We start from the raw sequence: 16340 nt of genomic DNA, 5'->3' as shown, positions 1-16340 counted from the left end.
CTCGTAAGCGACTTGAGAAGCTGACTGTTGCCGAATCGCCCAATACCGTATACCTTTGGTGTTATGGTCCACGTACATTAACTTTGTCCATTTCGGTTTTGTCTGGTTGCCGAGCCTGCTATGAAAATGAGTGTGTGATAGGGATATGTCAGTGCAAAGTAGGTCGATGACTGGTCTAATGCAGGTTTTTATGTTTGTCTATCCCACGGAAGTCTTTTCATCTCTGCATAATTACTGCATCCTACTCTCACCTGAATTTGCTTACTTGGTCTCCCTCTACGAATTTTACTCCACACACTTCTCTCCAGAACAAATTTAACTATTCCATGATGCCTGAGAACGTTGTGTCAGCTAATGCTTTCTTGTAGTTAATTTCTGACCTAAATTTCTTTTTTCTCGATTGGACGTAGAAACTTTTCAGTAGTGGGTTTGTTTATAAATACCTTTTCTGCTACCAGTCACGATTTTATTTTATTCATGTTTTACACGACGCGTTTCCGGAAATGATTCCCATTTTCAAGTGTGTATTTCTCTGAAATATGCCGTTTTCACGTAACGTTTTCGGTGTAGGAGGTTCCGCTTTGTTTTGTCGACTTTACTGCAATGTACTAAAAAGTGCAGTTATTATTTAGTTATTGATTTTTATATGCAGTTAGTGCCGAAATTTGGAAGAACTTGTACTTATTGTTTTCTCATGGTCCATTTGCACAGAATCTTTCACATGTTAAACATCACTCACAACTTTCAGTTCACAGAACACATCGAGAATTATTTCCATAAACAAACAGTTACAAAGAAGTTTTTAGATGTAGTTTACAGAGATAATATTACAGATGATCCATACATATGCTCTTGTACGGAAGGTATTTATCTCAACAATATGGGTTATAATTTGCTTACATCTATTTTACAATGGTGCTTATTTCTATGTGTTACTTATTTTTTGCAACTGTATTGTCGAAGCATCTGAAGAAATACAACGATAGACTTTCAAGTTTTTCGTTTAGCATTTTGTCTTCATATTTTCTGTGATGTGCATATATCTCAAGTTCTTCTAAGCAATCCAATTATGCCCTTTTTTTATTCGGTTGAGTACTTTGATATCTTTCTCTACTTTTCCAAATGGGTGTCCCGCATTATGTGTGTGTAGCTATTCCTGATGATGTGTGTGTAGAATTTAATGAGCTCTGTGTAGCTGATGTTGAAATTTCGGCCCGTTTGTCCTAGGTAGAACATGAAGCATTCCTGGCATGTTACGTTGTGTACTCCAGACTCTGAGTGGGTCATGATTACACTTTATATTATGTATTAGTTTTTGTAGTAGTTTATTTGTTGTAGAAAACTCAAACACAAAAACAAATGTATATCTAGCATCCCATACATCGGCAATATATTGCAGAAAATAGCAAATATTTTCAAAAATCACAAAGTAAAAGCTGCGTTTTCTACACCATTTTTTTATATACTGCAGTAAAGTCAACAAAAAAAAGCAGAACCTTCCACATCGAAAACATTACGCAAAAACGACATAGTTCAAAGAAATACTACTTGAAAATGGGAATCGTTTCCCGAAACTCGTCGTGTAAAATGTGAGTAAAAGAAAATCGTAGCTGTTAGCAGAAAACTTATTTATAAACAAACCCATAGTTTTCACAATCGTAAGCTTAAAAAAAAAAAACATTTATAGCGGACAAAATCAGTCTTTTCAATAGTTATCTGATCTGCTCAGCTAATCATCAGCATTCTCCCGTAGAACCACATTTCAGAAGCTTTTATTCTCTTCTCATCTGTACTGTTTATCATCCACTTTTCTTTTTCATATAAGCCAGCAGTCTCCACGAATACTTTCAGAAAAGGTTTCTTAAATGTTTTTAATTTGTATTCGATATCAACATGTTCTTGTCGTTGCTAGTCTTCATTTTCTGTCCTCTGCTTTTGCCGTCAATTATTTGGCTGCCAAAACAGCAAAAATCGCCTACTACATTAATAACAAATTTGTTTGCGTGCCCATCCTCCGCAGCAAGCACAGAAATACTTGTTTTGTAAATAAAACCGGCCTTTCCTGCTGCCACTTAATTTATTTATCCCAGCCGCGTTTCGCCTTTTTCTTGTTTTAAGGCATCATGGGTGGGATCTATAACGATACAGTATTGTTAGTTTTAGGTCCCACTGACGATGCCTTAAAACTAGAAAAATGAGAAACGCGTCTGGGATAAATAAATTAAGTGGCAGCAGGAAAAGGCGGTTCTATTTAGAAAACAAGTATTACTACATTAATACCTACAACATCCTAACTATCTTGTAGACAGTATCGCTGCACTAGCTTTTCTTTTTACTCTGATAATAATACAAGCTTTTCAGATGATTTCATTGGAGATTAGCGTCGGAGTTTATTCAGCATGGGGAAAGTACGAGGTTCAACACGAATTGTAAAAGGAAATTAATATTTGGCCTACAAATGGAACCGTTATGGGACCTGATGACTGTTAGTGGAACAAAATACAATCTGTTTGTTTTTCACCCTCGTGTAAGAAAGTGATCTGCCAAGGAGGGTGGATGAAACCACTTATACTTATTTAGCGGAAAACTTCTTAATATAATAAGTTACTAAAACGGACTAAAAAGTTTTAATTTCTTCTAGCCCATAACTACATACAGAAACTCTTGAAAATTCGTGTTGTGAATTTTTAATAGCTCTGACGATACTTGTAAGAATTAAAACGAAAAACGTGCAACAGATAATTCATGCTGAATGGTTCACCAAGTCCCTAGAAATTTTAATGCACTACAAATGATATGAAGTGTTGTTTGATTTTTCTCAACAACTACTTTCTACGCTCTTTACAATTATCTATCACATGCGCTCTACGTTTTTCGTTTTATATTTCAGAAGTATTGTCAAAGCTGTTAAAGAATCAGGGGCACAAATTTTGAGAACTATCTGTATGGGGTAGGAAACATTTTTTGATACTTTAGTGCGTTTTACAAACAAGTTATATTAAAATTGACATTACCCGTCATTACCCGTCAATTACCCGTCAATTAAAGTATCTTATAGTAACTTTTCTGCTAGCTATGTTGAGAATGATTCAGTCACTGATCTCCAAATATGATGTTGTCGATCTGCAGAACCAGTAGACACTGGCCACGTAGTACTATTTTTGATCGATGGTGGTAGAAAAAAAAGTGAGGTATTTTCATGTAGCATTCCGTACTGAACATTTGTACTTACTTTCCGAAGTAGGAATCCCGTGCGATAACGACCATCAAATGAAGTGTTGCTTTCTCGTGGTGGTTTTGTCTTCATCTACTACAAACATGTCATTTATTTTAATTCAATTGAATCATTTCCTTTAAAACTTTCACTACTTCGGAAAAGTGAAGGGAGGAAACACTTAAGATCACATTATTTCAACCGTATTCTTCCTTGAGATTTAACGATCTCGCACTATTTTGTAGTGAGCTATCTTCCTTCCCTCAGTTAATTTCTTGCATATTTTCTTGTAGGTTTTGACTAGAAGTTCTATTGTCCATCAAATTACTTCTTAAAGACTCACGTTTCACGATGTCGAGAGTGAGATTCCCTAGCGCTCGCAATCTTTTTTTTTCCGTTTTCCCAGTTCTGTTGACCAGATAGTGGGCTTTCGCAGACGCATTCCATTCCAGTAAAATTCTTTTGGGAGTGTGATAGCGTCATGTATTATGAATCTAACAACTTTTCCGCTCCTTGCCCTGACGAAGGTTGTCTGCAGCAGCAGCCGAAACACTGATAGTTTTATCACGTATGACGCGGTCATACATCGGGAAATACTTTATCTAAACAAACTCCTTCGCTTTTTTCTGTTGAGAAGTATAGATAGGTTTGTCTAGATTATCTTTCATGTTTTTCGGATGACCGTAGATATAAATTCTCCGCAATTTTATCCATATGCGAATGTAGCTCACGGCTGTGCCTTCACATGCACTCTCAATTTTCTTTGCTTGGTGCAAGATTTTTCTCAAAAACTGCCTTTCTTTGCCTGTTAGTTGTTCGCAAGACCTTAGTTATTCATTATGAGATATTTGTCTACATACAGAATTTCTGGAAATAATACTAGTGAATGCAGCACAGTGTTGTCGTGAGAGGTAAGAATCGTTACGGTTTAACGTCGCATCGATATTATGCTCACTAGAGACCGAATCCTACCTAACTGACCAACAATGAGGAGAAAAAAGTTAGGGACACCACGGAAAACCTAGACTAGAATGGGCCGACAAGAGTTGTAACCATGCTCCCCTGAATACAGATGAGGTGTCTTAATCATTGCGCCATCTCGCTTGATACCATAGTTTTTGGTTACGGATCTATCATAATACAAGATGTAATTATAGTGCCCGTATGAACATATTCAGTCATTCACGATTTTCTTTCCTTCATTTTAGTCTGAGAAGAGAATCTACGAAAGGAAGTAGAATGCTTCACATTTGATTGGCTCGGCCTAATTTAAATCCGGCGCACTAAGCGAATAATGTATAAGACGCACCCTCCTTTTCCTCTCCGTCAACAGCCCTTTCATTGAAAAAAAAATCTAATTTTTATTATTGTTGTTGTAGCTTACGTTGCAAGGCAATAGTCTCAGTATGACTTTAATCAGACAGAAAAGCCTCAGTAAAAATGGTTCAGTGGCTCTAAGCACTATGGGACTTAACATCTGAGGTCAGCAATCCGCTAGACTTAGAACTACTTAAACCTAACTAACCTAAGGACATCACACACATCCATGCCCGAGGCAGGATTCGAACATGCGACCGTTGCAACAGCGCGGTTCCGGACTGAAGCGCCTAGAACCACTCGGTCACAGCGGCCGGCGAGTCTCAGTAGACCAATACCGTATCAACGAAGTAACAAATAAAGGGAAGTCATGAACCAACAATATTAATAACGACTGGCTCTCTGTTATAATGCGATGGCATAGTAATCATCTTCCATCAATTTTAGTTCCATGTGTTTGTCATCAGTTAGCTAGGTGTGTGACAAATCTAAGGATTAAATGTTTGTGGGTGTACACTAAAGGTAGTCTGAGTTAAGTTTGGAGATTAGCTTAACTGCAGAGCGTATTTCATATGAATATGACATTTTTAATACGTATATAGAATTTTTAAAATTTATGTTGGAAACACTCATTTTGCTGACTAGGAAGACTAACAATTAACTGAAGCTCACTGATTTACACAAGATATTCTTTTCAACAATCCAATGGTAATTTCCATGTTTTTATTTCAGGAAAGTATTTACTAACACTTTCAAAATTTAACTGGCGTGCTATGTCACCAGTCTCTCCCCGATAACTGAAGCTACGAGCCAATTTGTAATCGATTTTCCCTCCGTAATGCTTCTCTCAACAGTCCACACTTACAACTGATAGAAGCCCAGTTAAAATAATAACAAGCTCTATAGACAAAAATTAAGAAACCCATTTTCTATATCGTATGTATTACAACACGCTGTACATATAACAAGAAAATGCATGTTCAAGAACTGCGTATTTTGTTTGTTGGTATCTTGTTCAAGGCGAAACAGAAGTTAATCTGCTGTACTAGAGGGAAACAGTGCAAACATACCGGTTGCTGTTAAGCTACATTGGTTCGGTGTGTCCGTCTCTGGTGATGCCGCTGTTGCATGCGCGACAGCTACGGTCTTACCGTTATATTTTGCTAGTCAGGATGTCAAAACGCTAACAGTACAAACTGATAGAAAACAAAATTTACTGAATTTTTTTAGATTTTCGCCCATAATTTGATAACTCCTCGAAGTTCAGCACTCTGGGCGGCTGCTTTGTCCACCTCATCGGTAGAGACTTAATTCACTGTATTCACTCTGGCTGCCATCACTGATGTAATTCTGTCTCTAAAGTGCTTAACACTTACAGCACGGTGCCCGTACGCCATACGGGCGCGGCCGCCCTGACGTTGGCGACGGCGCCCGTATACCGTACAGGCGAGCCTTCATTTGGCTCCGTAAGCGCGTTTAGCGCGTCTCCGAAGCAGTTTCGTCAACTAATGTGGACGTATTCCGTTCTTCTTCCGCAAGAGGCAAGCACTTATTGGCTATCTCATCCTGGGAGCGGCTGTGAGAACTGCAAAGTCGAAGTTACCTGCAGTTCATTCACAGGTGTTTACGATCGTGAAAATATCGCGCAGCGAGTTAACGGAGGCAGAGATCTTAGATATTCTTTATGGAGATGAAGGATCTGAAGTTGATGATTCTGACAAAGAGGATTCGTACTCTCCAGACGAAAGTACAAGTGACGATTCAGATATGTATATGTCTCCATACAGTGAAGAGCCCGATTGCCCGAAAAACTTTGAGTGGTGGTAAAAGCTTTTTTTCCACTTGTTTGTAGCGTCAACTGTCAACAGTTTTATTTTATATAAAGAGAACACTAGGTAGAATGTATTCTTCGTAGACTTTATTCACAGAGTGGGGAAGAAATTGGCTAAGAAGGGCGGAAATATTTTTCAGCAACAAGCCGCTTCATCCTCACAAATTGAGAGGACATTTGCAAGGCACTTTCCAGAGAAGGTCCCACCCACTGCAAACAAGGTGAATACTACTAGGTACTGCAAAGTATGTTTAGACAGGGGGGAAGAAAGAGACGGGTAAGCGCATCAGGAAGGAAGTAGATGGTGGTACAAGGACTGTGGCGTTGGTCTTTGCGTCCCACAGTGTTTCCAGGATTTTCACACGAAGGCTAACTACATCTGAACTATTAAAATACTCTAGTTTACAGGTACCGGCAGTTAGACAGTCAAGTGATATTTTGTTTTAAATTTAGATACAGTAATAATGGCATTACTCAAGAGAGAGATCATGTAAAACTTTTTTATCCACGATATTTTTGTGTTTTCTTTTTTTAATTATAACACCGATTTGTATTTTATATTGTAAAATAAACTCACTATCATGTAAAGCTCTTACTTTCTCCTTTTAAATGATGCAAGAACCATATTCCTATCATTTTCCTGTTCTTTGCAATCTAATTTCAAACATTCATTAAATATGCCAGTTCACAGCCAAGTGCCGGGTGTAGAGAGGGCAGTGTTGAAAGTGTTAACATATAAGATATAACACAGCATGAGATCGATCTCGTATCGTACAGTAACAAATTCTGGCATTAAAGTCTTTCATACACATAACTACTTCGGTTAGTTGATTATCTCAGTGTTCCGGAAAAGTTACTTCCTGTACGTGGGTTAAGACTGAAGTGTTAAGATACTGCCCTGAGTGAAGCAGTTTTCTTTTTTTCATGTTCCTTTGTTATTATAATTGATACAATAAAGTATGAAGGATGGTACTGGTACTTATTTTCGTTGTATGGAGTTTATTGTTTAGATTGATGGAATACTAATCTATGGTCAAGGTTTGAATACAATAAGCAGGTAGCGGGCAACAGTTTGCAGAGATGAAGAGTCTTGCACAGTGTAGACCTAGTGTGGAGAGCTGCATAAACCAGTCTTCAGACGGGAGACTACAGCAACACAACAACACTCGAGGCATCCACTCTTTTCTTCTGCAGATGAAACGCGTCCTTTGAACAGACTTGCCTTTCCTTATGCTCGAGGTATTTTTCCATTCCTCAGCGGCAGCTACTGAATACCGTCGTACGGAGGGCTTAGGGCGTCGCTGCCCGCACCGTTAAGTGTCCTTTGTAACGTTCCCTTATCTCTTCCGAAACTGCAGAGCGGACTTCAGTTTAACTCCGCCCCGGACTTTGTTCTGAGCCTGCCCTGTTTACCTACATTTTCTCGCCATTTGGACGTTCCGGGAATTCACAACACTTCCCTTCAGCACTCTGCTTGTTGGCCGTCAAGGACAAAGGTTCAGACAAAACCCCCACAGTCGCCACCAGAGAAGGTATTGGGATTCCCCAGACAGCCCTGCAGGGGCTTTGTTTGGCCATACGCCCTCCAGCCCAGGAGCAAGCCTTTCTGCTTTTAGTCGACAATAAGCTAGAGAACCAATGTCACCAAACACCCAGCTTTCACTTAGTTCACTGTACGTTTTTAGAATCTTCTGCATTTCAATAGAACATGAAATTTTGCGTAGTAAACAATATTTTTATTGTAAAGAAACAAACAGCCACTAATGTCGATAACGTAGCGCAGTACTTCGTTCAAAGACAAATCAATGACTGAACACGGTATGTGTTCGCTCATTACGTCTCCCAACAATTCGTTGCCGACTTCGCTGTTCCAGCTGTTGAATATTCTGAAAAAATATTGGATGAATACATATGCATGTCAAAGTTCGAGGAAAGGAGAGTACCATATCAATGATAACAGTAGAACAGGTCAAATACCCTAGTTTAATCAAATTTAAAGCCACCGAAAAATACGTGCAATGGCAGACAATCACAGAATAACTCAACTTTGCAGCGCAGAAAACGGAAGACAAATTAGAAGTGAGATAACGCTAAAAAAACAATAGAAGTACAATTAAATTTTCTTGTTTTAGCAAACGAATTTTCATGTCTCTAATTTCTAGAATGTTCGGAATTGAAATAAAGGTCGCTGGTATCTTTCATAGGATAGCTGCATTTGCGATTTAAACGAAACTTACGTGTACGTACTTACAAATGGATAGGTACATATCAGCTCTAGAACTAGACTCTACCCTTAATATTAAAACCAAAAACCTTTATTTTTATAAAGAAAAGCTCACATCTACAGGTGGCTGAAACATAATTAATAAAAACTTTCAAGAGAACTTTAAATTCGTACAGCAGAGAGGATGTGGAAAATATGACTTAGGCTATATTTATGTTTGTATGTGGCTTATGTATTGGAGCAGTTTGTTTGAAACTGAAACCATTAAACGACATCATAAAACCTTTCTTGTTTAAGTCACAACCAACATGAAGCACTCGTCTGCCCGTCTTTATCATAAATGTCGAGGCATAAAAACGGAGGCAGAAAATGGCATCACTGTGTGTGTGTCTCAGAGTCTTTCAAAACAGGAAAATGAAACAAGGATATACACGCTGGAATGTCGGTTAATAAGGGAAACACGGTACAAAAATAAGTCAGAAAGACCAGTAGAGGCAGTGAAAGGAAGAGAAGGCTTGAGGAAGCCATTGTAAATCCGGTGAATCGCAATTCCGATGTTTAACATGGGGGTACACGGGGAATGAAATCCAACACCCCGGCGGGAAATCGTACAGTGAAGCCTGGCTCGCCGCGCTGTGCAAGCTAAACGAGACGCCGCCTGCAGAAGGGCTTCCGCTTCAGAGACTTTCCGTACGCTGGCCTGTTGACGGCACGTTTACGGTAAATACTTCAGTGTATCAAGCTCAGTAAGAGAACACTTGTCCATGTCATTTCTACTGGATTGTACGAGTATATTATTGTGGACTTCATTCGAAATACTTGTTTGAAGCAGCTAGTCTCTTCCTCACAAGACTCTTCATCTCTAAATAGCTAGTACAAGCTACATACGTTTGAATCTGCTCGCACTACAATTTTTACCTCACACGTTGCCAAATTGTCTATTATTTGATGCCTCAGAATGTGTCCTATCAATCGATCCCTTCTTAAAAGACGTTAAGTTGTTCCACAAATACCTTTCTCCCCGAATTTTATTTAGTGCTTCCTTGATAGTCACTCGATGTACTCACCCGATCTTTTGCATTCTTTTGTGGCACCGAATTTCAGAAGCTTCTATTTTCTTCTTGTCTGAAACTGGTATTGTCAACCTTTCAATCCCATTCAAGGCTACATTCCCAATACTTTCAGAAAAGATTTCCTAATACTTAAACTTACATTAGATGTTAAGAAATTTCTTTTTTTTCAAAAATGCTTTTCTCGCTATAGCCAGTCTGCATTCTGTATCCAATCTACTTCTGCCTTCATCACCTAAGCTGCTGCCCAAATACCAAATCTAATATACATACTTACAGCGTCTCATTTCCTAATCTAGTCCCTTAGCATTATCTTAATTCGACTACATTCCATAATAATTCTTTTACTTTTGCTGATATGCATCTTGTAATCTCTTTTCACGACATTGTCCATTCCGTTCAACTGCTCTTCAAAGTACTGTGCTGTCTCTGACGCAATTACAAAGTCAACGGTAGACTTAAAAGTTTTTATTTCTTCGCCCTGAACTTTAATTCCCTTTCCACATTTGGTTTCATGGTACAACCGTGTCTCACTCACTTCTCTACAACAGATTCCATATCATGTCCTTAAAATCTTACAATTGCAGTTCGGTTCCAGTACAAGTTATAAATGACGTTGTGTTCCCTGAATTTTATCCGTGGTGCCTTCGTGTTTTCAAAGAATTTTGTTGTCAGCATTGTAAAAAGCTTTTCTGAATGAACAAATACTACAAATGTATGTTTCCTTTTCTTCGTCCTGTTTTGAAGATAAGTGGCGGGGTTAGTACTGCTTCGCGTGTTCCAAAATTTCTTCGGAACCCATACTGCTCTTCACCGTGATCGGCTCTTGACAATTTTCCATTTTTCTGTAAATAATTCATATTATTACATAGGAAACATCAGTTAAACTCATTGTCAGCACCTGCCTTATGTTGTATTAGAATTAGTACCTCTTTCTTGAAGCCTGAGGTTCTGTCCCCTGTCTCATATATCTTACACAGCACTCGAATAATTTTGCCATGGTGGGCTCTCCCAAAAACATCAATAATTCTGTAAGAATTCTTTCTACTCTAGGGACCTTGTTTCTGCTTAAGTCTTCCTGTGCTCTGTCAGATTCATTTCGTAGTATCATGTCTCCCAACTCGTCTTCAGCAGTTTCTTCTTCTATTTCTGTGATATTGTTCTCAAGTTTGTTTTCCCAATATTGACCGTTTATGTAGTCCTTCCACGTTTCAGCTTTCCCATCTATGCTTATTATTACTGGTGATAAGGTCAGTAAACAGTCACAGGTAATTACCTTGTTTATCAGAGCCGAACCGTTCCCGTTTAGGACCGACAGGTTAATTTTCAGATGGTTCTATGTGCTTCAGTTGATGTCTTTTGTCGTAAAATAAGAGCGCAAGATTTGAACTGCTCGCCATTTTCGCTATCCTGATTCGACAGGTCGATAACTGTGACAGGTCAGTAGTAGTTAGTAAACATGTAGCGATATAACAATGCTTCCTAATTCTTAAACATCACTATCAGAATTGTGATACTTTGGTTGCTACGATTTGTGAAGTGCGTCCAATTTTCGTCTGAAATAATGTCACAAATTCATCAGCTGTTGAAAGTATAATCGAAAAAGTCGAAACTGCTGGTTCAGTTGTGACTTGAAACGCACGACACAAGCTCATGATCATTAAGAAACAAAAAACGTGGGGAATCGCGGGGGTGTGGCCTAGAGTGCAGGAATCTCGATCCGTCATCGTGCACGAGAACTGGATGTTTCAGCAACCACTCTTCACCGTGTTATCATTTAAAATTTGCTTCTCCATGCTTATAGAATCCACATCATACAAAGCAAAGAGACTTCACTAGCTGTAATTATGAACAACAAGAAGTTGTAACGGGATATCCTCCTCAAGCATTACTTTTCTCAACAGTATTTGTCGATACCAGTATTATTTTTCGAATTTTGGACAGGTCAGTATTATCTCAGTTGCCTTTCAGAAAACTTTCATATAATTTTATACACAGTATGTTATATTTCAAGCTAAAATTATTGAAAAGGAATTACTTTATAAAATATTTCAGTTTCGATGTTATAATCGATAAGTACCAGTTCTGAATATACAGTTAAAGTTATTGTTTTAGAAAACATCTGAAATTACGAATTATTGGCACACTTAAAATTTCTGTTATTAATTACGCGATCCTGTATTGTTTACTAAGATTATCCCTGGATTCATTTATAAAATAATAACCGAAATTAATAATGTAACGGAAACTAGTAGAAATTCATTTGCCAAGAAAACTTGTAAACCGTTTGGAATATTGTTATTTCCGCAGTGTGGGAGTCGTAAGCTTGCCCCTGATGTGATCGGACACATTTTTGTATTTTTGTGCAAACAATGTAATTTCGGCTTTTTTAATGTGAAAAATCGAAAGACTGTATGATATACTGAAATATGAGAAAATATATTTACGGAAAAAGTGCTGCAACAACAATTTTCAGATTTATTTAGTTCAAACCAACAGTGAGGACCTGATGTGAGATTTTCAGCTTTAAGAATCAGAGCTGGAGCCATCTCAAGACGACAAGCTATGTAAACGAGAAAGTTTATTGTAATCTTCACTCCTCGCAAATTTTCATAAAAGACTCTTTGCTTATTAATTACTTGGACTGGACATTGTTTAATGTGGACAGTAGATGGAGGAAAGGTGGTGATTACAAAGTGAATGCTGATTTTGTGGACAAAAATATTCTTCGGTGACGAGTACTACTTCTACTCGATGGCTTCATTAATAGGCACATCTGCTCCATTTAGGTCTCATAAAATCCAGGACTGATTTATGAGGAAAAAATCCATCCCCAACTCGTACGTGTTTGGTGTGCTCTGCGGTGCGCAGGAATCAGTGGCCCATTTATTTTTGAAAACGAGGCAGGTGATGAATTAACGGTAAATGGCGAACTTTATGGTAACAAGATAACTCAGTTACTTGAGCGTCAATTGGAAAAGTTCCTCTCGAAGATACTTGTTGCATCAGGACAATCCCAGTTGCCTTACCGCCCCGATGGTTTTGCGCGGATACTTCCCTCGTCGTGTCATTTCTTGTTTTGATGACCTGTACTGACCGCCCCGATCTTGCCATTTAACACCTTTTCTTTGAAGCTTTCTGAGGACTCGTCAACGTCAATAAGTCCTAGGCTACACAGTCGTTAAAGACAGCAATTGACCGCTGTATCAATGAAGCACGCCAACATTTATGCAAAAGTGTTGTTGAAAATTCCACGAAGAGTGGACGTGTCTCCCAGATAATTTGCCAGATGTCTTGTTTCAAACATAACTCCAAAATTTCTACATTATAAACGAACAAATTTCTTAACGCTTTGTAACAGAAAACGACGTTTTATTTAAAATTCATACCTTGCGCTATTAATGTAACACCCTTTGCATCTGTTTAGTGACCACGCTAAGCATGATTTAGCACATCATGAAATTAGGAAAGCAACTAATTGCTTAGTCCTTCCGCTACTAGAAAAGAAGAAAGCTAAAGATGCAGCTTAAAGCACTAAATAATGGCAAGGCCTTCGGTCCAGATTGTATACCTGTTAGGTTACATTCGGAGTAGGTTGATACAATAGCTCCATACTTAAGAATCATATACAACAGATCGTCCTTCGTATGAGCCAAGCCTAAAGACTGGAAAGTTACACAAGTCACACCAACACTTAAGAAAGGAAATAGGACTAACCCGCTAAAGTACAGACTAACGTCGATTTGTAACAGAATTTTGGAACATATTCTATCTTCGAACATTATGAATTACATCGAAGAAAACGCTTTATTGACAAATAGCCAACACGGATTCAGAAAATATCGTACTTGTGAAACACAGCTCTTTATGCTCGTGATGGAATTAATGCTATCGGCTGGAATGTCAAATTGATTCCATATTTTTAGATTTTTGGAAGGATTTTGCCACCGTTACCCACAAGTGACTTCTAATACGACTGCGTGCTTACGGAGTATCGCCTCAGTTGTACGACTAAATTCGTGATTTCGCGCCAGAAAGATCACAAGTCGCAGTAACTGACGAAAAGTCATCGAGTAAAACAGAAGTAATATCTGGCGTTCCCCAAGGAAGTGTTACAGGCCCTCTGCTGTTCCTGATATATATAAACCATTCAGAAGACTATCTGACCAGCCTTTTTAGACTGTTTTCGGATAATAATGTCATTTACCGTCTTGTGAAGCTCAAAAATGGCTCTAAGCACTATGGGACTTAACATCTGAGGTCATCCGTTCCCTAGATTTAGAACTACTTAAACCTAACTAGCCTAAGGACATCACACACATCCATGCCCGAGGCAGGATTCGAAGCTGCGACCGTAGCAGCAGCCTAGAACCGCACCTAGAAGCGCCTAGAACCGCTCGGCCACAGAGGGCGGCTCTTGTGAAGTCATCAGATGATAAAAACCAGTTTTAAAGTGATTTAGATGAGGTATCTGTTGGTGCGAAAACTGGCAGTTGACTCTAAATAATGAAAAGTGTGAAGTCGTCCACATGCGTGCGAAAAGGAATCCTCTAAATTCCGGTTATACGATAAATTACACAAATTTAAAGGCTGTGAATTCAACGAAATATTTACGGATTATCACGTACGCAATGTTGTAGGGAAAGCGAACGAAAGAAGCGGCTGATTGGCTGAACCGTTAGAAAATTAAAGTCTGCTAAAGAGACTCCCTGTATTACGGTATATAAATAATTTTTACTTGTGGACCGTCTGACAGCAACTGAATAAAACACAATTTTGGTGCCATACGCGTTTCGCCTTTATTTTCTGTAAGGCATCATCAGTGGCCTGGAATATGTACATATGTTAGCTATTTTATTTACATTTTTGTCATTGTGCCTATAGGTTATAAACAGTTCTGGTGGTTGGTATTTCCTATTAAGTAGTAATGTTTTGAACTGTACTTACAGGTTGCGTGGACAATTTCCTACATATTACGCTCCTGTTGCATTTTTGGTGCTGTTCTTCTTCTTATGAACGCCAATTTGCGGTTTTTTTCCCATTCCACAACACTATGCACTGAACGCTTGTTTTAAAGCAATGTTTTGGTTTCTGTTGCCGACTGTCAAATGTTTTTGCCAAAGATCGAATGTTACTGCCAAACTTATGAGTGTAACTATTGAAGTATCTGTGGTCTGTTCGTGTATGCGTTTGTGTGTGTGTGTGTGTGTGTGTGTGTTTTGGTGTGATATATATTTTTTTGTGCTGTGTGTGTGTGTGTATTTTGGTGTTTATATATTGCTGTGTGTGTGTGTGTGTCTCCAGATGATGTGGGGAAGAGTTTTCTTTTTTTTATTATTTTTTGTTTTTTGTTATCATTTCCTTTACTAAGTGTAGTAGGGAGCCTGTGCTGATGTGTGTTTGTTCATTTATCACATGTTTGTTTTCTGCTATGGCTTTCTGGATGTGGAAGTTTTCTTGCATTTGTATAAGATATTTGTCATGGTTGCTTATTCTCATTATTTTCATTTCTTGTTCCATGTTTGTAGGATGATGGTTGTAGTGTTTTAAATGCTCTGCAAATGTGGAATGGTTTGTTTCATACTTCCAACATCTGATATGTTCTTTGTATCTTGTTTGAAAATTCCTGCATGTCATGCCTATGTATACTGCATCACAACTTTGACATTGAAGTTTGTATATTCCTGATTGTTGGAATTTGTCTCTCTTGGTAGCTGGCTGGCTTAGGTGTGATTGAAGGGTTTGCCCAGGCTTATATGCTATTTTGAAGCCCTGTCTCTTTAGGATGTTTGCAACTATGTGTGTTAGTTTATGTGTGTAGGTCATGGTGTACCATCTGGTTCTTTTCTGTGTGGTGTTGTCATTGTGTGTGTTTGTTGAGTGTGTTTGTAAGTTTTCAGCTTGTGAGTTCTTTTGTATTGTGGAACTGTTGTGTTTGTTCTTTATTTATGTTTTTATTTTTTGATTGAGCTTGTGTACCACAAACGCATACACGAACAGACCACAGATACTACAATAGTTACACTCATAAGTTTGGCAATAACATTCGATCTTTGGCAAAAACATTTGACAGTCGGCAACAGAAACCAAAACATTGCTTTAAAACAAGCGTTCAGTGCATAGTGTTGTGGAATGGGGAAAAAAACCGCAAATTGGCGTTCATAAGAAGAAGAACAACACCAAAAATGCAACAGGAGGGTAATATGTAGGAAATTGTCCACGCAACCTGTAAGTACAGTTCAAAGCATTACTACTTAATAGGAAATACCAACCACCAGAACTGTTTATAACCTATAGGCACATTGACAAAAATGTAAATAAAATAGCTAACATACGTACATATTCCAGGCCACTGATGATGCCTTGCAGAAAATAAAGGCGAAACGCGTATGGCACCAAAATTGTGTTTTATTCAGTTGCTGTCAGACGGCCCATAAGTAAAAATTATTAATATACCGTAATATTACACGCAACTGAGGAAGACAGGACTATAATAGTTGAAGACTCCCTGTAGTACGCTTGTCCGTCTTCTTCTGGAGTACTGTTGCGTGGTGTGAGATCCTTACCAGATAGGATTGACGGAGGACATGGAAAAGTTTCAGAAAAGGGCTCGTCTTGTAGTATCTCGAAATACGGGAGAGAGTGTCACAGATATGATGCGCGAATTGGGATGGTAATCATTAG

This window comes from Schistocerca americana, chromosome 3 (assembly GCF_021461395.2).
Source record: "Schistocerca americana isolate TAMUIC-IGC-003095 chromosome 3, iqSchAmer2.1, whole genome shotgun sequence".
Taxonomy (NCBI): Eukaryota; Metazoa; Arthropoda; class Insecta; order Orthoptera; family Acrididae; genus Schistocerca; species Schistocerca americana.
Note: the sequence above shows the minus strand (reverse complement) of the source record.